Source organism: Chroicocephalus ridibundus, chromosome 14, assembly GCF_963924245.1.
Source record: "Chroicocephalus ridibundus chromosome 14, bChrRid1.1, whole genome shotgun sequence".
NCBI classification, from domain to species: Eukaryota; Metazoa; Chordata; class Aves; order Charadriiformes; family Laridae; genus Chroicocephalus; species Chroicocephalus ridibundus.
In genome coordinates, this window is record NC_086297.1 from 12,275,039 (window position 1) to 12,297,195 (window position 22,157).

The 22,157-nt window shown below is 55.5% G+C and overlaps 1 protein-coding gene across 5 annotated transcripts in view; it reads left to right on the forward strand.

The window, feature by feature from the left end:
• The first annotated feature begins 3,641 nt into the window (after nt 1-3,641).
• The window catches only part of PIK3R5 (phosphoinositide-3-kinase regulatory subunit 5), a 68,331-nt gene continuing 49,815 nt past the window's right edge, over nt 3,642-22,157 (forward strand). For 3 of the 5 annotated variants that reach the window (XM_063352411.1, XM_063352416.1, XM_063352413.1), the window contains exon 1: nt 21,195-21,293. The gene's annotated coding sequence lies outside the window, so the exon portion shown is untranslated. Of the gene's footprint in view, nt 3,734-16,227; nt 16,245-21,194; nt 21,294-22,157 lie in introns of those variants that run through there. The other 2 variants (XM_063352412.1, XM_063352414.1) reach the window with 2 other exon arrangements.

Genomic DNA, 22,157 nt, shown 5'->3' on the forward strand with positions numbered 1-22,157 from the left:
TGAAAAAGGATTTGACCGAAGCAGAATGACTGCTCTCGCGGGACTTGCTTACAGCCCGCCGGCCCTCCCGCACCCCAGTGCCTTTGCATACATCCGAAACCTCATTTGCTTAGAAATGTTCTCTATGGAAATCACTTTCTAGCACCAAAGGGGCTTTGTGCGGCGATAACTTTGCCCTTCTCCCAGCCAAGCGTTTCCACGAGTTCCTTTGGAGTCGCTCATGGAAAAAGTACGTTTCTATTTAAATACTTTCTCTCTCGCCCCGTATCGGCTGTTGAGCATCCTTCAGAGCAGAGGTGGTGTCCCCTGGGCATCTGGAAGCAGTGATGCGGCCCGATCTCTGCCCTCTGAATTTGCATCGTCATGGGCTTTTCTGCCGAGTTAGCTGGAACTTGCAGTTTGGTAGTTGGGTCTTTTTATCTTGCCGCAGCAGCTGTGGAAGGACAAACAAGACCCGGGGAGCGCGAAGGCAGAGCAGCGCTGGCAGCTCGCGAGTCTCCGGCGCGACGCCTGTCCGTCGGAGACGGCTGGCCCGTGTTTTCCCTGGCAGAGGGAGGTTACCCCAGGTCAGTGTTTCGCATCATGTGCCGCTGGCGTGTTTACGCTGGTACCGAGAACCCAACAGTCTAAATAAGTGTGTTGTCAGAGCGCAGCATCAGCTTCCTCCTCCCCGGCCGTCGGGCGGCTGGAGGGGAAGGAGCCGACCCCGGAGCCGTGGGGCGGAGATGAGCCCAAGCAGGCTGTTGCGTGCTGCGGGGCACCGCGCCGCCGGGCACCGCTCTCGGTGTCACCGCAGCCACCCTGAACGCAACCCCAGCGTGTGGGTGGCAGTGACCTGGGCTGCTTCCCCCACTCTCCGTGCCGCCCCTAAAAGCCACCTGGCATCCCTTCCCGCTGCCCTGCTGTCACCGCGGAGCGTGGCACCGACATCCCCAGCATCTCCCAAACTCAAATAAGAATAACTCAGGGATAAGGAGGAGCGCAGCGCTCTGCTCCCAGGAGCTCCCAGGAGCACGCTGGTGTGAGCAGCCCTCAGAGGTGCTCTGGAGCCCTTTCCCGGTGGTGGTTCCTCCAGCCCCGTTGTCACCACGCCGCTGTTTGTCATTTTTGTCCCTGCAAGCTGCAGCAGCCTCCTTGGTGGCGGCTGGGGCATGGCACGGCACCTCCCTGTGCTCCTCCGCTTCCTTCCGCTGGCACCAGCCCCCTGAGCCACCAGGTTTGGTAACTTCCTCAGGCTGCAGCGTGCCCGGAGGAGCAAAACAAGCAGCTCACAGTACCTCAGGTGGGGAGGGCGGGGGATGGGAGGGGACAAGCTGCAGCTCCGGCACCCGGAGACGTTTGGCCTCTGTAGATTTGTCCCTTCTAACACATCCCAATTCCTCCGGTTCAGGGATACGATTCCTCTGATCCTGGGTGTGAAACCAGGAGGTGGGAATAGGGCGTAAGGCATGGGAAAGATCAGGTTGGCAACCCAAAAACCGAACCCAGCCTTTAACGCTTGCGTGAAGAGCCCAAGGCGAGAGGAGGCTGCGGCACAAAGCCTGCTCCACCTGAATATTCGGCTATTTTGCAGGGTAGCGCCTTGGGGCAGGTGGCACCATGACACAGACACGAGACTTTCCCCTTCTTGCTATATTTGTCGCCGGAGGAATTCTTCTGAATTGCTGGTGGCCGCTCAGCTGGCGAAGGTCGAGCCCACGTCCCCCCGACTCCGCGGGGCCTTCACCTGGCGCAGGGCGATGCCTCAGGAGGCAGCCGGGGCTCTGAGCACCGGCGTCCCACGCAGTTTGCGCGGCGGGTGGTTGTCTCAATGAGCCACCAGTTAAAGGGGGTTTTGGCTCTGAGCGCGTTTGCTTTTTTTAAAATTCACTGGAATCTCACTGCGAAACCCACATCTATTTCGGCCCCCGAGCAGCTTTCGAGTCTCGGAGCAGCAATAGCAGCGGTCACTCTCTTCTGAAAAACGGAAATCCGCAAAGAAACCCAAAGCCAGATTCTTGCCCTCACCACAATACCAGCTGGGCTGGATCCAGCCGCAAGCCCCGTGTGGCAGATGGGCCAGCGGGAAGGCGCGGGGGGCAAGTATTGCCAGCGATCGAGGTGACACAGGCCCTTTCTCAGGAGCAACCTTGAAGGCAGCAGGAAAAGGCCATTCCCAGGTGCCACCCGAGCAGAAATCAGCAGAATGTCCCCAGTCTAGGCTCACCCAGCCCGGGCCGCGGGTGGCCTTGTGCTGCCGGGGAGGTGGTGAGGGCTCTTCCAGCAGAGGTTGGTTAAAGGGCTGCACAGGGAGAGAAGGAAAACAAGCTCATATAATACATAGCATGGCGGAGTGGAGGGAGGGGAGGAAGGATGGAGGGAGGGAGGGATGGGGAAATGGCCCCCCTGGGGGGGGGATTGGAGGGATGGACAGATGGATGAATGGAGGGAAGGATGTAGCGTTGGAAAGGCGCATGGATGGAGGGAAAGAAGGAGAGCGATGGAGGGAAGGGTAGGTGGGTGAATAGCAGGATGATGGGATGGATGGGTGGATGGATGTGAGGTGGACGGATAGAAGAATGGAGGCGTGTGTGGACGGATGAATGGCGGAATGGCAGGAGGAAGGAAGGGATGGAGAGGTGCACAAGTGGAAGAGTGAAGGGTGGAAGGGAAAGCGGCAGGGGGACAGATGGGTGTCAGGATGGATGGATGGAAGGGTGGGTGGCTAAGGGGATGACTGGCTGGATGAATGGCAGGGTGGTGGGAGGAAAGGATGGATGGATGGAATGGCTGGCTGGCTGAAGGGATGGCTAGCTAGATGAACAGCAGGCTGGTGGGAAGGAGGGAGGGAAGGATAGATGGATGGATGGATGGAGGAAGGGATGAAGGGATGGATGGATGGATGGATGGATGGATGGATGAAGGGGTGGGTGGATGGAGGAAGGGCTGAAGGGATGGCTGGCTGGCTGGCTGGATGAAGGGGTGGGTGGATGGATGAAGGGGTGGGTGGATGAACGAAGGGATGAAGGGTTGGATGGATGGACGAAGGGGTGGGTGGATGGATGAAGGGAGGGAGGGAGGGAGGAAGGGAGGGATGGATGGAGGGATGGATGGAGGGATGAAGGGGTGAGTGGGTGGAGGAAGGGGTGAGTGGATGGATGGATGGATGGATGGATGGATGGATGGATGAAGGGGTGGATGAAGGGGTGGATGAAGGGGCGGATGGATGGAGGAAAGGATGAAGGGTTGGCGGTCTGGATGAAGGAATGGGTGGATGGATGAAGGGGTGGGTGGATGAATGAAGGGATGAAGGGTTGGATGGACGGACGAAGGGGTGTGTGGACGGATGAAGGGATTGGTGTAGGAAGGGATGGATGGATGGATGGATGGACGGACGGATGGACGGACGGATGGACGGACGAAGAGGTGTGTGGTCGGAGGAAGAGGGGGACGGAGGGGCGGAAGGAGGGCAGGTGGAGGGGCCGGGGGTGTGGATGTCCGAGGGGGTGGTGGGGCCGGGGCGGGGCGGGCGGTGCCCGGGGCCGGTCGGCGCACACGTGTGGGGCGGGCCCTGCCGGCAGCCCCGCCCGCCTCCCGCCCCGGTGCCGCCGGTGCCGCCCGCCGCCGAGCGGAGCGGAGCCCGGCGTGGAGCCCGGCGGGGCGCCGAGCCGAGCCGAGCCGAGCCGAGCCGAGCCGAGCCGAGCCGAGCCGAGCCGAGGATGGGCAGGGAGCCCCGGCGGCAGCCGCCCCCCAGGTGGGAGAGCCGCGGGGCGGGGGGGTGTCGGTGTAACCGGGGCGGGGGTTCCGTGCACCCGGTGTAACCGGTGAGCTCCCTATTACCGCGGTGACCGTGTAAATGGGGGGGCCGGGCCGGGCCGGGCCGGGGGGGCTGTGTACGCCTGGTGCTCTGGAGGGGGCGGACGAGCAGGGGGTGCCTTATAACCGGGGTGTCCGTGTCACCGAGGAGCCCCAGCGCCCAGCGGGCACCACGGGGTGCGTGGGGTGGGAGAGTGCTGGGCACCGGTGTGCCCGGCGGGGGCTGTGGAACTGGGGGGTGGGGGGCGAAACTACTTATAAACGGTGTGTCCAAGTAACAGGAGGGGGAACGAACCTGGTGTGATGGGGGGGTCCCGTGCAGCTGGGGGTTTCCACTTAAACCCACCAGTGGGGGTGTCACCAGCCCCGGGGTGGGGGGTTTCCTTTGCCCCCTTGGAAGGGGACCCCCCCCGCACCATGTCCCCTTGCAGCCCGGGGGGGTCTGTGGCCGGCCGTGCCCCTGGCCAGGAGGAGCCGGTGTCACCCCGCGGGTGGGGACGGGGCCCCACTGCCGTGACTCATTTCTGGACTACGCACTTGTTTTCCTCCGCGCCGCCCCACAGAGCTGCTGCTCGGGGCCCAGGTGTAGGGCCCTGCCCGGCCCCCGGGGACCACCCCGCCGTCCCTGGGTCCCCGGGAAATCCCGGGGGCTCTCCAGCGCCTGCCTGGAGTTTTGGCAGGGCCGCTGGCGGGGGTGGCAGTGAGTCACTCCCTGTCCCTGCAGCAGGAGGTCTCTTCGCCGGGCTGTAGGGACCCAAGGGCCAGGAGTCGCCTGTTGCTCCCGTCACCCTCGGCCGGGTCCCCGCAGCCCAGGGGGGCGGAGGGTAACAGGATGTGGTTTGGGATGTGACAAGCCCAGCAGCGTGGCATCCATCCCTCTGGCATCGGAGTCCGGACACGCACCAGCCCTGAGATGTCCCCGTGCTGCTTCGTGCACCAGCCTGCGCTGATAGTTGTGCCTGAGAAGGAGCATCTTCCATCAGGCGCTTCTGTGGCCTTACCGTGTCACCAGCAGCTCCCACTTAGTGGCTAGTACTGGCCAGAGGGTGGCCAGCCCCAGCCGGGCCTCCTGCTGCACTCACTTCTGCAGCAGCCTCCCCGAAAGGATGTTTAGCTGCTTCAGATGGTGTAAGCCCTAAGGGAGGAAAAGGCTAGGCTGATTCAAATCGCTAACGAAAGCGGGAGAAAAGAGATTTCAGACCTTTGTTTTCATGTTTATTAAAATCTCACTGCTGTCACCCCAGCACCCGTTAACTCTGCTCGGGGCTTGTTTTCGGTGCTGCTGCTCTCAACGCAGCGCAAACGAGCTCAGGCAGCTGCAGGCTGGTGCTGCTCACCCCGCTGCGCCAGAGGCTGGTGCTCAACAGCTGCAATTTATTTTGCTGTTCCATTTAGATTAATTTTCTAAACCTTGGTTTGATGCAGAGCCTGCAAACTCCAGGGACGTGCAGGATGTCAACACTTTAATTTTTGTGTGTGTCGCAGGGGTCTCGTTTCGGTTTTTTTTGTTGTTGTTTTTTGGTTTTTTTTTTTCCCATTGTTGTTGTTCAGAGCAACAACTCGGATGGAGTTGCAAATTGGTTTCCGAAACACGATTGCAAAGTGTTTTGGAGCTCCGGGTGTTGCTCAGATTAAAGCTTAAACCTAGAAAGATGGGGAGATAAAGAGCGAGAGCCCGGCGGTGGCCTTTGCGGTGGTCACATCCCTCGGTTGCGGTGACTACGTCAGGTTGGAGGGCTCAGGCGATGGCTGGGCGCTGCACCGCGGGTTTCTGCGGGGAGGCAACCGGGCGGCGCGGAGCCCCGTCTGCGGTACCCTGCGGACCGGGGATGCGCTTGGTCCAAGGCCGGCTGACAGTGTTGTCCTGCAGGATTGAAGCGGGGGGAGCTCCCTGGTCTGCCTTCCCCCGCGTCGTGTGGCCATCGCTCTGCCGCTCCCGGCAGCTCCGTGAGAGGAATGGGGATGGAAAGTGTTAGAGGTGCTTGTGCAGAGGGAGAAGCTCTGCCAGCGTGCGTTGATTTGGGGTAGAGGAGTTAGAGCTCCTCACCAGCAGCCCCGCATCTCCGGTCCCTCCTCCCCCCTGGAGATCAGGGCACCCCAGTTGGGAGAAAAGCAAACCAAAACTGTCACCTCGTGCCTTTTCCTGAACGTGAAAATGAAGATGTGCGTTTTGCACTGAGAAAGAAGAACCGAACCCAGAGGAAAGCGCTGGCAGAGAGGTACGGCCTGCCGCTCCGGCGGGGCGTGCTGCCCGTGCTGCAGCAGCTGTGGGGCCGAGGGATGGCCAACGCTGCAGCGGCGTTGCCACCAGCGTGATGCTCTGGCCAGGCTGGTGGCACCCTCTCAGTGGCACGGGGACCGCTGCTGGCCTTGCCGTGCTGCAGCTTACCTGGGGTAGTTTCGACTTCTCTTTTTTTTGGGTGGCCGCTGAGCTGTTCCTGGCATGGCGGGGCTGCCCGTTTTTGCATTATTATTTTGCGAGTGGAAAATTGCGCCTGAGTTTGCCGGGGTGGGGGGGGGGGGGGGGGGAGGGACACACAGGTGAGTGCCCCCAGGTTGGTTTTAAGCGACGGGAGGCTCCTGCTGTGTCTGAGTTCAGCTTTGAACTTGGGGCTGGGCAGTAGGTGAGAGGATGGGGCGGGGGGATGAGGTTCCTATGGAAACAATGCCCCCCCCCCCCCCCCCCCACGGGCATTGCACGGCGGCCTGGCATGTCTTCCCTGGCTGCAGCTCCGCGCCTTGCAGCCACGCTCAGCCGGGGGGTGTTTTGGGCTGGAAATGTCACTCCTGGCTGCAGCGGAGGAAAATGTGACCTGTGGATGCGATCCAGGCTCCATGGCTGCAGCTCATCCTCTTTCCCCACCTCTCTACGAGACTTCCTTTCCGCTTCCCTAAGAGGCTTGGAACTGCGAGACTCCGCATCCTTGCCGGGTGGTCGGAGGTGGTGTGGGGACGCTTTTGTCACCGGTCCGCTGCCAGCCCTTTCTTTGCGAGGCTCCCACCCATCCAAAGCTGTCATCGGGGGGTCTCTGGGTGACCTTTACAAACCACGCGAGGTTGCGTCCGCCTTGTGCCACATGTGTTGGGTCGGGGTTGATCGCCTGGTGACATGGGTGTGATACGTGCGAGGGCGCGGCGAGCATCGCCCTGTGCTGCGGTCCGCAGGGGTGGGCGAGGACCTTTCACCAGCGCTCGCTGCTGGCACCGAGCCCTCTTCGCCTGGGTGGGGGCCTGGGGAGCGGCTGCGGCTCCCCAGCGCCTTTCCCAGCGTGGAAACCGAAAACCCACGTTCCCGTTTTTCTGATCTCGTCTTTGGCCGCCAATTAGCACGACGTGAGAACTTGTCTCCCCAATGACGCGCCCGTGTGACTCCTCGGATGCTTTAATTGCAGGGTTTTCAGCAGCCAGGGTGCGATGAAATGGTAATTGTGGTGATTGTATGCTGCGCGGTAACTAAAAGACGCGGCTCTTTGGCGAAGCTTAATTAGGAAATAGGGACACTGTTGGGAATGGCTCTGCGATGCGATTTTCCTAATGAAAGCTACTGAATAGGCAGCCTTGTAATGAAGAACAGACTCGCGAGGGGCACTGCCAATTGCTCTTCTCTAGTGTTAATTTTGTATTTCCTCCCCATTGTTTCTAATACCCTCTTGGAAAAGCTTGAAGATAAAATGCTTTATTTTCTTACGCCTCGTATCCTGTTTGGCAAGCCGCGATTATAGCATGTGCATCTGGAATACATGAGTGGCCAGGCATGAGCTCCTTCAGATTTGTTAATCTCTGATTTCAAGCTCTGGAGAGAGGAGAAAAAAAAAAAAAGGGGGGGGGGGCGCAATTTGGGCTTGTGGTCGGATGATCCGTTCCCTCGCCGGCGTGGCGCAGCGGGGGATGCTCGGATGCTCGGCGGAGTTCGCAGATGCGGAGCTGGAAGAGCGCTGGCTCCGTCGGGCGCTCAGGCAGCGCGATGCTACGGGGAAGCGCGGTTTGTTTGGAAACGGCGTGGCGGGGTTTCGTGTTCGAGGCTCGGCTGTTTTCGGCTCAGATGTCCTCTCCTTGCGAGCGCGATTGACGTATTTAACCATAACCTGCCCCATCTGAGAGTTCACCCGGCTTCCAGTCTCCTGTTGGTAAGAGAGAGCCCGGGGGCCGGATCCTGCCGGGGGCAGCTGCGTGCTCAGCGCTCCCACCTGTGCCGCACCATTCCCGGAACGGGGCTGGCCAACCCTCCGTCGGTGCCCGGGGAAGAACGGGCTCCAGCGCTCCCTCCCCACCTGGCCCGGGCAGTGAAAAGGGCTGCAGATGGGTTTTGTTGGTTTTTTTTTTTTGTTTTTAGCTGACAGATGTGAGCATCACCCTCTTGCTGAGTTAAAAGGGGAATAGGAAAACGCTACCTGGCTGGGTGACGCCGTCCTGCGGCGCCGTGACAATTATTAATGACTCCCAGAGCTGCAGGGGGACCGTCCGGGTTTGTGAGAGACGGGGACGGGGTTCCTTGCTCGGAATTCCCGCAGTGCCCGGGGGGAGAGCAGCTCGGGTGCTCCTAAAATGCTGCTGGCCCTTATTTTCGGGGTGGGTTTAAGCAGAAGCCAGCAGAGCCCGGCACGAGCAGCTCATGTGAGGAGGGTGGCTGGGAACAGCAGGGCACGCCGGAGCATCGTCCCCCCGGTCACGACGCTGCTCCAGCTGAGCAGGACGGGCTCAGCTTCACCCCGATCTTGTGACTGTCCTTAGCAGCTGCGGCGGTAGGGAATTCGTCGTCTTCTTTTATCCTGCGGTGGAGGTTTTTGTGCTGTAAGGTCAAAGTATTTTCAATATTGTGTTAATGTCTGTTCAAAGGCAGCGCTGTGTGGATGGGTGTACGGGCTGGTGTGTGCACGCTTTAAGAAAGACGGTGTTGTCTCCAGCTTGCAAAAGTGTTTTTCATCCCTTCCACAAAGGCCCATTCTTTGTTGTCTCAAATTAGGATGAAACGCTTCCCCTTTCAGCTGCTTCCCCCATCGCTCGATGTCTATTTAAACCCTCGCCTCAGAGGCTTCTCTGCAAACAAGCTCTCATCCTTTCAGGTGGCATTTCCCTTTTCTCATTGTTTCTGGCAGTCTGTACATGTGAAACTTCGCAAATGTTTCTTCGTTCTTGGTGTCTTTGTGTCGATAAACCTTGCAAGCTGGTCCTCACGCCGAGCGCAGCCTCCCGCTGCCTGCGTGATGGAGCGACGGCGGCTCTCAGGGGCGGGGGCTTTGCAGTCCGACCCAGCAAACTGACAGAATCACAGACCCACAGGATGGCAGGGGTTGGAAGGGAACCTCTGGAGATCACCCAGTCCAACCCCCTGCCAGAGCAGGGTCACCCACAGCAGGTGGCACAGGAACGCCTCCAGGCAGGTTTGGGATGTCTCCAGAGACGGAGACTCCACCACCTCTCGGGGCAGCCTGTGCCAGGGCTCTGCCACCCTCACAGCAAAGAAGTTCCTCCTCCTGTTTAGGTGGAACTCCTTATGGTCAAGTTTGTGCCCATTACCCCTTGTCCTGTCCCCGGGCACCACTGAAAAGAGCCTGGCCCCATCCTCCTGACACCCCCCCTTTCAGTATTGATAAGCGTTGAGAAGGTCCCCCCTCAGGCGTCTTTTTTCCAGCCTGAAGAGACCCAAATCCCTCAGCCTTTCTTCACAAGAGAGGTGTTCCAGTCCCCTCAGCATCTTGGTAGCCCTTTGCTGTCCCCTCTCCAGCAGTTCCCTGTCCTGGAACCGGGGAGCCCAGCACTGGACCCAGCGCTCCAGATGTGCCCTCCCCAGGGCCGAGCAGAGGGGGAGGATGACCTCCCTCCACCTGCTGGCCACACTCTTCTTGATGCCCCCCAGGATGCCGTTGGCCTTCTTGGCCACAAGGGCCCGTTGCTGGCTCATGGTCACCCTGTTGTCCACCAGGACTCCCAGGTCTCTTTCCACCGAGCTGCTCTCCAGCTGGTCACCCCCAACCTGTCCTGGTGCAGGGGGTTATTCCTCCCCAGGTGCAGCGCCCTACATTTGCCCTTGTTGAGTTTCATAAGTTTTCTCTCCGCCCAGCTCTCCAGCCTGTCCAGGTCTCTCTGGATGGTGGCACAGCCTTCTGCTGTGTCAGCCAGCCCCTCCCCCCCAGCTTTGTGTCATCAGCAAATTTACTGAGGGTGCACCGTGTCCCTTCATCCAGGTCATTGATGAATATATTGAAGAGGACTGGGCCCCGTACTGACCCCTGGGGAACACCACTCTGCAACTCCAGCCTTGCAGACCCAGGCTGGGCAACATCCCTGATCCTCCTCATCCCCATGTATGCATCTTGCTTATCTGAGAGGGCTTCTGCTTGAGGCTTGCCTCCCTGGATCAATTAGCTGGATTGCAATCAAAGCCAACAAGCCCGATGTCCCCAAAGGATTGCTCGTTAAATGCAAATTGTTCCCAGGTTGATCTGGTCTGAATGACAGTGAGGGAGCTGAGATGGTGTAAAGGAATGGCTACGTGGGTCTAAATCCATGTCCGCTGGTACAGAGCACACCTGGAGCCTGGGGATCCGCTTTGTGGTGGGCACTGAGCTGCTGGATTGTGGCGCTGACTTTAGAAGTGATGGCAGGATGGTGAGTAGGATAGGTGCCTTCCACCTACTGGTCTCCAACCAGAACGCCACCGTGAGTAGGATGCTTTAGGATGAAGAGAGCAGCCTTTGACTCTGTGGAAATTGGGCACTTGCAGTCACCGTCGTGCCAGGTCCCCGGACCTTGGCTCCTAGTGAAGAGCTGAGCCAGGGGACCAGCCCCGTGTGCCGTGATGCTCCTGCCCATCGTGGGGAGAACCGGGGGCGGGAGGGTGTTCAGGCTGCATTTCCTGCGTGGGCTCTTACACCCCTTGCTCCTCTGACGTGTGACTGAGTGGATTTCGGGACTTGTTCTCCGTGTGGGACACGAGCTGGTTGGGGCTGTGCCAGCCTGGCTGGAGGCACTTCAGGGATGGGGTGCTCTCAGTGTCCCTCGCAGCTGTCATGTCGCTGCCAAATGTAGTCACTGTGCTGGAAAAAAGGGATGGAGAGTGGTGAAAGACAACCTTTCAGCCTGTCTTCTCCATAGCTTTTTTGGGCTGATGGGGATGTAGGTCTGCTGACTGTACTAGGCCAGGCCAAAGGATGGTCCAGCTCAGGGTCCTGCCCTCAGCCAGGGAGAGCCCAGGGGCTTGGACCTCATTTGTTGTGGTGGCATGGCCCTGAGCTCTCCAGCCCGAGCACCTTCCCTTTGTGCACCCTGCCCTTCTCCACATCTGCAGGGGTTGGCACATCTGGAATGCAGTGGTGGCCTCCAGCACAGCTTGAGCTTGCTTCTTCCCAGAGGTGAACACAGGGTCTGGAAAGGTTTCGTGCCCTAGGCTTGTCATTCCCCTCTCAAATGGCAAGTGTGGATGCTGCTGTGGCATTTCGGTGCTGTGGGCTGTTTGGAGATGCTCGGGGGCTGAGCAGCCTGGTGGGGTTGGCCACTGCTGGTTGTCCCGCTGTTGAATGGATGCCCACTTCTCCTTGGTCTGTCTCCTTGTTTGGAGACTTCCTTTCTTCTCATCAGTTATGATGGTGGTGCTGCGCTTGTACCGAGTCCTCTGGTCAAAGTGGAGCTCGAACCCTTCTGTGAGCTTTGGAAGCAGGTGTGAGTCACGGTCCCGTTTCCTGAGGGTGGTGGGGAAGAGCCAAAAACTGTCCTTGCCATCATCTGTCTTTTGTGGCGCTGCAGCCAGCGGTGCTGGAAGTAAATTGAAGGTTTTGGGCAACCAAGCCAGGGACTGAAAAGGCTCCTGGGTTCCCAGCAGGGCCTCCACAATGGCAGGAAGCAACTTCCAAAGCTTCCTTTGGATACACAGGGCCTTGGGGGAAAGATTTACTTGCTTGTTTATGCTGTAAGTTAATCTATTTAGTGGGTTTGGCATTAAAGCCCACAAAAAGCCCTCTCAAATGGTCACGCTGCTTGTTTGTAGTGCTTTGTCTCTCACTTACTTTGTTTCACAGCTGGAGTAGTTAAGCAGAGACGGAGCCAATTGAAATCTCACGTGTAAACTTGTTTTTCCGAATAGGCTGAAGGAATTAGCATCGGCTCTCGCTGTCCTTCATCGCAAGGCAGCTGCGGGGGGGAAGGCAGCGTGGGGCAGAGGTTGGGGTCCCCCCCCCACCCCAGGAGGGACCCTTGGTTGTGTATTCGCTGTGCCGCATTGCTCGGTTGCATGATGGGGATGGTCCCTGGCCCAGCTGAGGCGAACAGATGGTTTTGCAATAGGAAAAAAAAATCACCAACAAAACCAAACCAACCCCCCAAAACCCCAGCACCCCTCCCTCTGAGCCAGTGTAGCAGAGTAGGGGTTAACATGGGGCAAGAAATCTTAGGAAGGGTTTGGAGAGTCACAGGAAAGTGTTGGGTCAGTGGAACAAAGCGTAGCTGATGAGCATTTTTCATGATACTGCGGTATCACTGTTTCCCGTTGTGTTTGATGTTATCCTAAATACGATAGTGCCACCCACGTGTACCCTTGCGTGGTAAAAATGGATTTTCCCCAAGGGCAATGTCCAAAGAAGCCCCACGTACGCAGCAACTGCCGCAGACAGCACATGGGACGGCTGGGGGTGAGGCCCGTGCCCAGAGGCAGTAGGTGCTGGGTTCCCTCCCAAGCTGAAGACTTTGTTGCAGCATCTTCAACCTCAGTGAAGTCTTCAGCTCGGGAGGGAGCTCAGCGCCTGCTACGTCTGGGCGTGGACCTCAACCCCAGGTGTCCCATATGCTTTTGGGAGGGTGTGTCCTGCTGTGCATGGAAATACCTGGAGTCTTGTCCCCTTTGCCCCGTGTGAGTGGCCATAAGACCCTTCCAACAGGGATGTCTCCTTGTGGTTTGTCCTACCAGGTTGGACAACCACCATAGGGAGTGTTGGGAGGAACCGTTTGACACTCTGTCATGTCCTTCACTTCCTTCTTGCCAGGGGCAGCTTGTGCTGCTGCCTTTATTTTGGGAAACACCTTTTTTTTTTTTTTTTTCTTTTTTTTTTTTCTCTAAATTATGCATTTGCTGAATTTTTTATTTTTTCCCCTGGTCCTCCCTTGTGACACACAGCCACTTCTCTGCTGAACTTCCACCTTCCCTGAAGAGCAACCCCGGAGTTTCCATTACATACCGCTGACAGCACCTGGCCCCGAGCCGGGCTGGGCCAAACACCAGCGCTATCTCCAGCCTAAATCTTTTTGGGGCTTCACTTGACACTGAGCTTGTAATTGACGGTGCTGTTGGGTGAAACTTTAACCTTCACTGGTGTGATAAAGACTGATACAAGCTAAAATAAACTCTTGCATCATGTGGCGAGGGGTTTTCATAATTGGTGCCAGGAACAAGTACGTTTCCTCTCTGAAAAGTGAGTATGTATAACTGGTCTTTTCTTACTCAGATCAGATATGTGTCATTTCTGCTGTTTTTTTGAGGAGAAAAATAGAGGCTTTTCTTACCCTGGTTGAGTTTTGCCAAACCCACAGAGCCCATAGAGTGGTGGCGGATGGGGTTGTTGATGGCTGTTGATGTCCTGGGTCATCTCCCCGCACCCACCCCGGGCTGGCGGAGGGGGGTGTTTGGATGCCAGGGATGCCGCTGGCTGCGTGGCTCTGGCGGCAGAGCTGCTGTTGCCGATGAGAGCAAGAGGAGGGGAGATGGGCTCGGCTCTGTGCTCCTGCTCCTCGCCAGAAAGCAAAGCGCGGGCTGCTGAAACCCGCCAGCCTTGGTCTGGTATGTCAGAAGGTGAGCGAAGCGTTGATGGAGGGGAGATAAAAAGAAGCACAGGGTAGGGCTGGATTTTTGTTTTTTCTTCAAGTGGGGGGTGTTTTCTTTTTTTTTTTTTTTTTTTTTTTTTTTAGGAAGTTACTGTTGAGCGTCAAGATGTACTTTACGATGGTGAAATCCCAGAAATTCCCACAGGCCTCCGTAGCTGCTCATCTGCCTCGAGGCAGGAGGACTTGAAAAGGCAATGGGGGCTGAGGAGCGCGGACGGGAAGGGCCATCAGGACGGGAAGGGTGGCTGAGGATCCCCGCCTGGCCCTGGGGCAGGGACCGCTCTCCCCCTGTCATTCGATTTGAGTCTGTTGCTGCATGTTCTGCCTTCAAGGACATGGGCGCAGATAAGTCCCTTCCTCTTTATAGCAGCCTTTCTGTGATTGAGTTTATCCCATTTCCCACCCCCAGCAGAGCAGGGCACGTGCCCTTCAGTTTGAAGCGGAGCAAGGGCGTATTTTCTCCCTGTCCTTCAATTTGAAGCTTGTCCTTCAGCATCTCCAGGAATGGGACTTTTGCAGTTTCCTTCAGAAACCATGGCAAAAAGTAGTAGACCTTATTCTAACAACGTCAAGGAGACACGTTCCTCCCTGTGCCTTTCACTGTGCCTTTCACTTCCCAAAGCTCGACACTTGAACGCTTCAAGAGTGTTGCGTTACAGGAGCTAAAAATAAGGGGATATGGAGACGAAGGGCGCAGCCCATGTTTTTAGCTGGAGAGGAAGATGAAGGCAGGGTCTTGCCAATGGTACGAGCATCTCCAATTGAAAGGACCTGCAGTGAGTCACTGGGGTTGCATATAGAGAAAATGTCTTTTTGGAGAAAGAGAGAAGGTACCATCGCAACTGCTCTTCTCGGTGATGGCTCAGTGGGACTAATTTAGAGATTTGTATTTCTCGGCATCAAAATACATCATGGCTTTAAAGGGGTAGCGCGTGGAATTCCCCCGTTATCTGTTTGTCAAGAATACTCTAGATCCTGGCCTGAAAAAAAAAAAAAGGTAATTGTAAAAAAGAACATTTTAAAAATAAGTCGAGAGGAAGTCTCAGTTTGCAGAATGGGCGGTAGGGAGGTTTGCAGACAGTTCTGCGCTGGACACTGTCGCGCTGTTGTGGTTTCAGTTTCCCCTCAGCGTTGCTGCTAGGGTCTAACGCTGGTCGTGGTCTCCACGTAGCCGCCCCATTCACGTTCCTGTCCTCGTGGCAAGGGAATCGCTCGCTCGCAGCAGGTCCCAGAATAGTTTGCAAGTGCCTTCAGCTTGTGTGAGCCTGCGATGCGTCGCAGGCTGCTTCTGTTTCTCAAGGAAATGCAGAGTTACTTTAAAATTCAGGCCTGAATATGGAAGCGACAAACCTTCCGATGACCGGTTTGAGCTCAGGTCAGTCAAGACGCAAAGCCGACGCAAAATGTTGTAATCCCCGCTCAATTACTGTTGAATATCTGTCTCTGGAAGGTCTCTTGGCTTCCTAAAATCTACTACTGGTCTTCTCGGTGTCCAGTGTTAAGCAGGATGGGTGCTGTGCCCCCACCAGGAGTTTAGTACCTGAAAAGCTGAACCCGGCACCCACAACCGATGAGCTGCTGCTGTTCTCACTCTCTCCCACCGGAGACCCCAGGACTGGAAAAGGGGTCTCCTCTGTATTCATCTCACGCCTTCACTTGCTGCCAGCACTGCTGATGGGGAAGGTGGTGGTGATGCTGCGAAACCAGCATGTACTTGTCTTAATCCAACACTTGTTGAACTTGCCTGGATTGCAGTTTCCAGATTGCTCCTATTACACGTTGCTGAGACTCCTTTTCTGTTACTTTATCCAGCTGCAGCTATTACTGCACAGGGACAGACTCTGGAAGGATCAGAGAGGTTTTGTGTGGGCGCCGCAGTCTCGTGAGTGGTACGTGGTCTCTGTGAAGCTGATCTGATGGTATCCCCTGCAAATGATGGGGTCAGTGGTTCATGCACATCACCTTGTTTCTGTGATCACCCTGTTCCTCTCCAATGGCTAAAAATTGCCTGGGGGTTGCTGGCTCTGCCCTCATCCCTGCCACCTCCGAGGCTGCTGGTCCACGTGCAGGTTCTGGTACCTGCTGTGACTTCCTTGCTAAAACTAGAACCAATGCGTTGCTCTGGACTTGTCCTGGTGGGACCAGAAGTTGAGCCTGGCTGCAAACTGAACCCCACGTGTTGCGTGTCTCCTTCCAGCTCTTGCACTGTGCTTTGCAGTATCCTTTACCCCTCCGTATCTCCGGGCGGACGTAGGAGGAGACTGTCTTTCCTGCTTCATAAAGTGGAAATAATCTCCTGGAGCAGCTCCCTGGAGCTGGAGTCCAGTCAGTACTATTGTGATGAGAAGTTCATTACCAGGCTGATAACGTGATGGCGGTTTCACTCTGAAATCACTAAAATTTTGTTGTGGTTGTGTTTTGTACATTTTAGGGGCAGCCCCACCTGCTTGTCTAACTTTTCCAGTCGTTTTTTTAATAAGAAAAACGAAAAAAATGACTCAAGAGAGGAGAGCCAGTGACAGCCCCAAAGGGCAGCGTTCAGCGACGAGCCTCCCATGGGCAGTTGAGCGCTGGAGCCTTCCTCGCTCCTCGGCCATCACTTCAAATCCGGCTTGTGTGGGTCAGCCTTAGCCGGTCGGGTAAGAGACTGCATCTTCCCTGCGGGAGCGAGGGGGGTTGCTTGGTCATAGGCACAGTTCAGTTGATTTCTCCGATAACCTCTGGTGAGAGGGCCCATGACTGGTCCTGCCACAGTTGATGGGAATTTTGCTGCTGGCCAAAGATCTAATGCAGCTTTGGCGTGTAAATGAGACCTCTGCTGCCTTGTCCCACACGTGCTGGACTGTTGGTGTCTACAACTATCTATTGCTAGCCCTCACCTGCTCCAAATAACTAAGTAATGACGCATTTCTTTTCTCCTACTTGTCTGTGTTTTCTGGATTACCAGTACTCTAACGTAGTTCGTCTGTGAAATAGCCCCATAAAGTTGACCTTAGGCAGATTTAAAGCGCCCACTCCGTCTTCAAAGGTGGAAATAACTCTCTGTTTCTACAGCAGAGGCTTGGAAGTGGCACGCTTGTAAAGCTTTCTTGGACCAGTAGTTTATTGAGAGCTGCTCGTTCCAGCCTCTGGCACTCCTCCTCGGAGCTTACACCTGGAAGTCCAGCGAGGAAACCTGGGGATCTTGAGCAGCCAAAGCCACTTGCAAAAATGTTGGCTTCTGCTTTTGTTTGTTATGAATCAATTTTTTTTTATTTTTTTTTTGGGGGGGGCGGGGGGGAAGAAGTGAAAGCTAAACTAAGTGAGTCTATTGCAATTTCCATGTTCCCATTATTGCACTAGCTGAGCTTCTGACAGGCTTTGAAGCGTTTGGTTGTGCAACTGCTGGCTGAGGAAGGAAGTGTGATCATTCCTGCTTTAGATGTGGGAAGCAGCTTAGGAGAAGGAGGATGGGAGCTGTCTTGCTTAAGGATGCCTGCCTAAAAATTGAGGCCTCTAATTTAACTTTTGTCTGCTATCTCCCCTCGTAGAAGGGTTGAAGTTGGATGGGATTGGCTGACCTCCATACCATAGAATCATAGGGTTGGAAGGGCCCTCTGGAGACCACCCAGTCCAACCCCCTGCCAGAGCAGGGTCACCCACAGCAGGTGGCACAGGAACGCCTCCAGGTGGGTTTGGGATGTCTCCAGAGACGGAGACTCCACCACCTCTCGGGGCAGCCTGTGCCAGGGCTCTGCCACCCTCACAGCAAAGAAGTTCCTCCTCCTGTTTAGGTGGAACTCCCTATGCTCAAGTTTGTGCCCGTTACCCCTTGTCCTGTCCCCGGGCACCACTGAAAAGAGCCTGGCCCCATCCTCCTGATGCCCATACCAGGTGCTCTCTCTGTCTGTTGATGTCGATTTGCTTAGGGATTCACCTCATTTTTTGCATAGGTAAAGTTAGAGGCAATGAATCCTGCCCCTGGGATAGACCTAGTGTCACCACGGAGCTTTACAGCAGAGCAAACAGCTGATGTGGGTTCTCCAAAGTCACTGGATGATTTTTTTTCCTCAGTTATCTTGCTTCATGCCTTCAACTCTGTCATTTTTTTTATTTTTTTTTTTTTTGGCTCAGGATGATAATCCTGAATTTGCCAGCCTTAATTACGTTGTTGTAAGAAACAAGATACCAAGAGTTTTGGCTGGTCATCTTTGCCTTGATGTATTGTCGGCTGTGCAGCAGGTTCACAAAGGTGTTCAGGGTGGTAGAGGCTTCTTCCTCATTTCGCCATGCCCTTTGGTGTGCTGGGAAGAGCCTTTGTGGGGATGCCAGCAGGGCTGCCGGGGGGGCCAGGCTGTTCAGAGAAGAAGTTGTGAACCACTCTGACAGAAAGTCTCACCAAACAGCCGTTGTGCGTACGAAAAAGCCCCTTCTGGACCGAAGCACGGCGCACCTGACCTAGCCATCAGCTATCTCTGGATGGCTTAATTTCATCTGAGTCCTAGTCATGATCAAGTATTTTGTCGGCGAGTAATGGCATGGTTTTCTTCTTTAGATGGTGGTGGGTATCGACTCGCTGTCAGTCCTGCATCCCGCAGTGGTTCTCTCTCTCCCTCTCTGAGCAGCTGCGCTTTGGGGATTTTTTTGGAGGGAAACTGAGCTATTGTGCTTCGTCCACTCATCTAGCAAGGGTTGTCCTGCTCGGTAGTGGTGGAACCTGAGTGATAACCTTCTCTAGGTCCATTCCTCTGAGGTTGCAGCTGGTTATTGCTATTGATGTCCGGGCATGCAGTGGGAAGCGCGGGAAGTCCTGCCGCAGCCTGACTTACTGCGACGCTTCCTTGCCAATAACTTTTGCCCAGTGGAGGAAGCTCTGGGGGAAGAGAGGCTGCTTAAGGTGGGGTCAGGTTATGAACTTCTTGAGGAACAATCCAGATGGCTCAGGAAAGTGAATCTGCCCATCTGTATGACCAATCAACTTACAACTTTCTCTAGTTTTAACTAGCCGTTAAAAAAGGCAGCTCCATCTCTCAGTACCCCGGTCACCTAAAAGGCTGAGGCCACGTGTGACTGTTGAGGAGCATGAATGGCCACTGATACCAAAATGCAGACAAATTTTCGTGGTAGTTTATCCCAGAAGAGAAAATGTTGACCACCCCTTATTTTTTTTTATTTTATTTATTTTTCTCCCGAGCCATCAGACTGACGGACAATGGCCTTGCAAACTGTGAATTATCTTCTAGGGACCGCCTCAACATGGACATAGAGCCTCCACGTAGTTTGGCTGTCCATGAGGATTTGGTCCATCTGAGAAAGTGGATTTTCCCTGTTTCTTCTGGGGACATGGGAGCCTCTGTGCTCAGAGCCCTTAAAGACGGCAGATCTTGTGATGGCTCTTCTACGTTCTGTTTCCTCAGTAACTCCCAACGAGGTGTAAATTATGGATGTTGTGTTTTGACCTCGTGACTGTCAGTATGCGCCTCTCTGCTAATTAATGCACTGTAATTCCTGTGCTAGCAGATATTACCTCTAAAAATATCTAGAGGTGCCTCTCTGGTGATAAGGCTACGGCAGTAAGTTTTAAGCAGGGAATACATTGAGACCTGATTCGCTCTTTAGCTGGGCTGTAGAAAGCTTCTGGTAATGGGGCTTACCAAACTCCCGTGGGGAAGAGAGGCGGGAGGTTCTGCCCTCTAAATGGGGATGATGTTTCTGTTGGTGTCAGCAGAAATCCAGGCTATTATGGCTGTAAGGAAAGCCTTCTACGTATTGGAGTGATGCTTGAATCTGCCATCCAGACTGGAAGATGGAGCCAAGCTGCTTGGGGGGAGTGTCCTGGCCCATGCCCATGCTGAGCAAATAGGGGGAAACCCTGGCGATAAATGGTAGAAAAAGTCTTCCCTTCAGACATTTGTCAGTGGTTGGTCAACATGTCACCGTTCCTTTAGCATGGAGGTGGGAAGAGTCCAGCTCCGTGAATGTGTGGGGAGGCGCAGGTCTCTTGGCTGCTCTGGATCTGCTCTTCCCCCATCACTAGAGCAGTGCTGCTTGGCCGTGGGAAGGGGCCAAGGGAACTGACACCCTCCAAGCAAGAAGAGAGGGCCCCAGGGATGCTTGAGCCCAACCTTGCTGAGCGTGTCATCGTTTAGGGGAGCGCAGAAAGTCATTGCTTGGACCTGGACTGTGGCTTCTCCAGCCTCTCCGTCGCTGAGCCACGTGCGCTGCTTTGGTATCTTACCGCCTCATGAGCACCAAGGGACCGCACGGTTATTTCTGACCAGATCATTTCGATGTGGTCTTTATTTTTATATTTTCTTGAACGCGACTGTTGAGTTTCCTGGAACTGCTTGGCCCAAACCAGAGCCCTTTGCATGTTAACAGCCTCACAGCTCATTTGGGCAGCGTGGCGGGTGCCACGTGTGGCTCTCGGATGTGGCAGGAGAGTGAAATCATCCTCCAGAATAGGAAATGGTGGCACAACTTCCCCTGGGCTCCAGAGCACTTCTCCTTTTGGCACCAGCACGCGGGAAGGTGAAGTAAGAAGATCTCTGTCAAAAATGCAGAAGTGTAGGTTGCTCTTGGAAACCATCTCGGTGGGCGAGCCCACGGTGGAGTCCTTGGCTTTGGCCGGTGGGGAGGGGTATGTTTTTGTGCGGATGGATTCAGCCGCATGGCTTGTGGCTTCCTCCTCAGATGGGAAGTGTGCTCGATGTGTAATGAGAGGCAGAGGACGGGTGGGCTGTAGGCTCTGCAGCCTTCGCTGCGGAGAGTCGCCTTTTCCAGTTCTTCTGCCCTTGGGAACTAGCAGTCCGTGTCCTTGTTGCCCGTGTGTTGTCTTAGATGTCAGCCCTGGTCGTGGCAGGTTGCTTAATCCCACAGGATTATTCCCACTTTCTGTGATGGTTTGTCTTGTGCTACCAAAGAAGGAGATCCATCATCCAAGCCGGGGCTGTGCTCGTTCAGACACTGTTGGCTGTTTGCAGCGGCTGCTGCCGGGGTTTTGGCTGGAATTTTCTTTGACCTCATTTGATTACTGAGTCCTACGTGCTCAGCGGCAGGGCAAAAACACCGCAGGGAAAGTAGCTTATGCAAAAATACCTAGAGCCAATTCATTTCCAGATACACAAATGACTTTCCAAGGTCACATGGCAGATCCTGCAGTAGACCCCGAGCCTCACCCACAAAATCCTTGAGAAGGACTCAGCCGTCGCATGAGGGGTATGCGAGGCCATGGGGGAAAGTAGGTGTGGACACATGGGGAAAAGCGGTTGAAGGCACGCTCTGGATGAAGGTGACTGAGGGTCGCTTTGCCTGTGTGGGCTCCTGGGTCCCACCTACAGCCACAGCAGATCTTTCCTCCTCCAGACTGTGCTGGGCACAAGCGCCGCTGCAGCTCCAGGGGCTTTGGTGCGCCTGGTGGAAGGAGGAGCATGCATCCCCGCCAAGGAGAGCAGCCTTTGCATCTTTCACCTGGGCTCTGCTGCCTGCTGGGGCATGATGTTCTCAGTCTATTTGGAGAGAGGGTGAGGTTGGGAGGGGCTGGAAGAAAAGCTGCTGCCGGGAGTGTTGTCTAAAGAGGAGGTGCCATCAGGAGGGAAGTGTCTGTGAGTGTTGGCAGAGCGAAGCGGTTGTGAGTCCACTGCTACAGCTGGTGCAGAACCTTCATGGTCTCCTCCCGGATCTACCAGGGGTTTGCCCTAGCACCTTGGGTGAGTTACTTTTTCTCCTCTCAGCTCTTTTCAACCCTTTCTCCTGCCAAGGGCATACCAGAGGAGCGAGTCCACACGTTCGGGGCCATAGCAGGGGCTGCCACCACCATTTCTGCCGATGAGGGATGCGAAGGAGGGCAATCCATAACTGACAGAGCTGGGCTGCAACGTGTCCTAGTGCGGATGTGTTATTCTTGCAAATTGTGCTTCCCCTGCTTGAGCTCTTCTGCCAGAGAAGGACTAGATATAAGATTACGGAACATATATAGATGGATAGGTAGAACTTTATGGAATATACACCACCGCACCACCCCCCAGATGTAGGACGTCTGTAGCCTTGGTTTGAAGTTTCTGGCCAGTCCTGTGTGTATCGTTGACATCTTCCAACGTGCAAAATGCCCTGATCTAGATCAGCTGCTGCTGGAGGACTGAACTTCTACCAGTAGGGCTGTTCTGCTCTACCTCAACCTGAAATGGCCAAGCCAAGGGTATGAGCTAAAACATGTTCGTTTTGGGCAGATCGTAGAATATTTTCAGGTTTTGCCTGTCTTGGGGTTGCTAATATGAGAAACTGTGCTTCAGCTCCCGTCACTTGCTTGGTTGGGTTGTGAGTCTCAAGCCAAACCAAACGGCTGCAGCTTTCTGTCTGAGGGGGTGGGGGTAAAATCCAGCATGGAGAGCATCTCCCCGGTGATATTTCGCCTTGAACCGGAGCTTTTGTTTCTGAAAGTCAAAACAAAACCTGAAGAGACACTTCCATCCCATCGTGACGGTGGAGTCCATGCGAGTGTTGGTGTAGGTGTGTCTGCAGGGCCAGGTTCCCCAGCTCTCGGTGGGGCCGCAGCGGTGTTAGCCTTGGGCTGT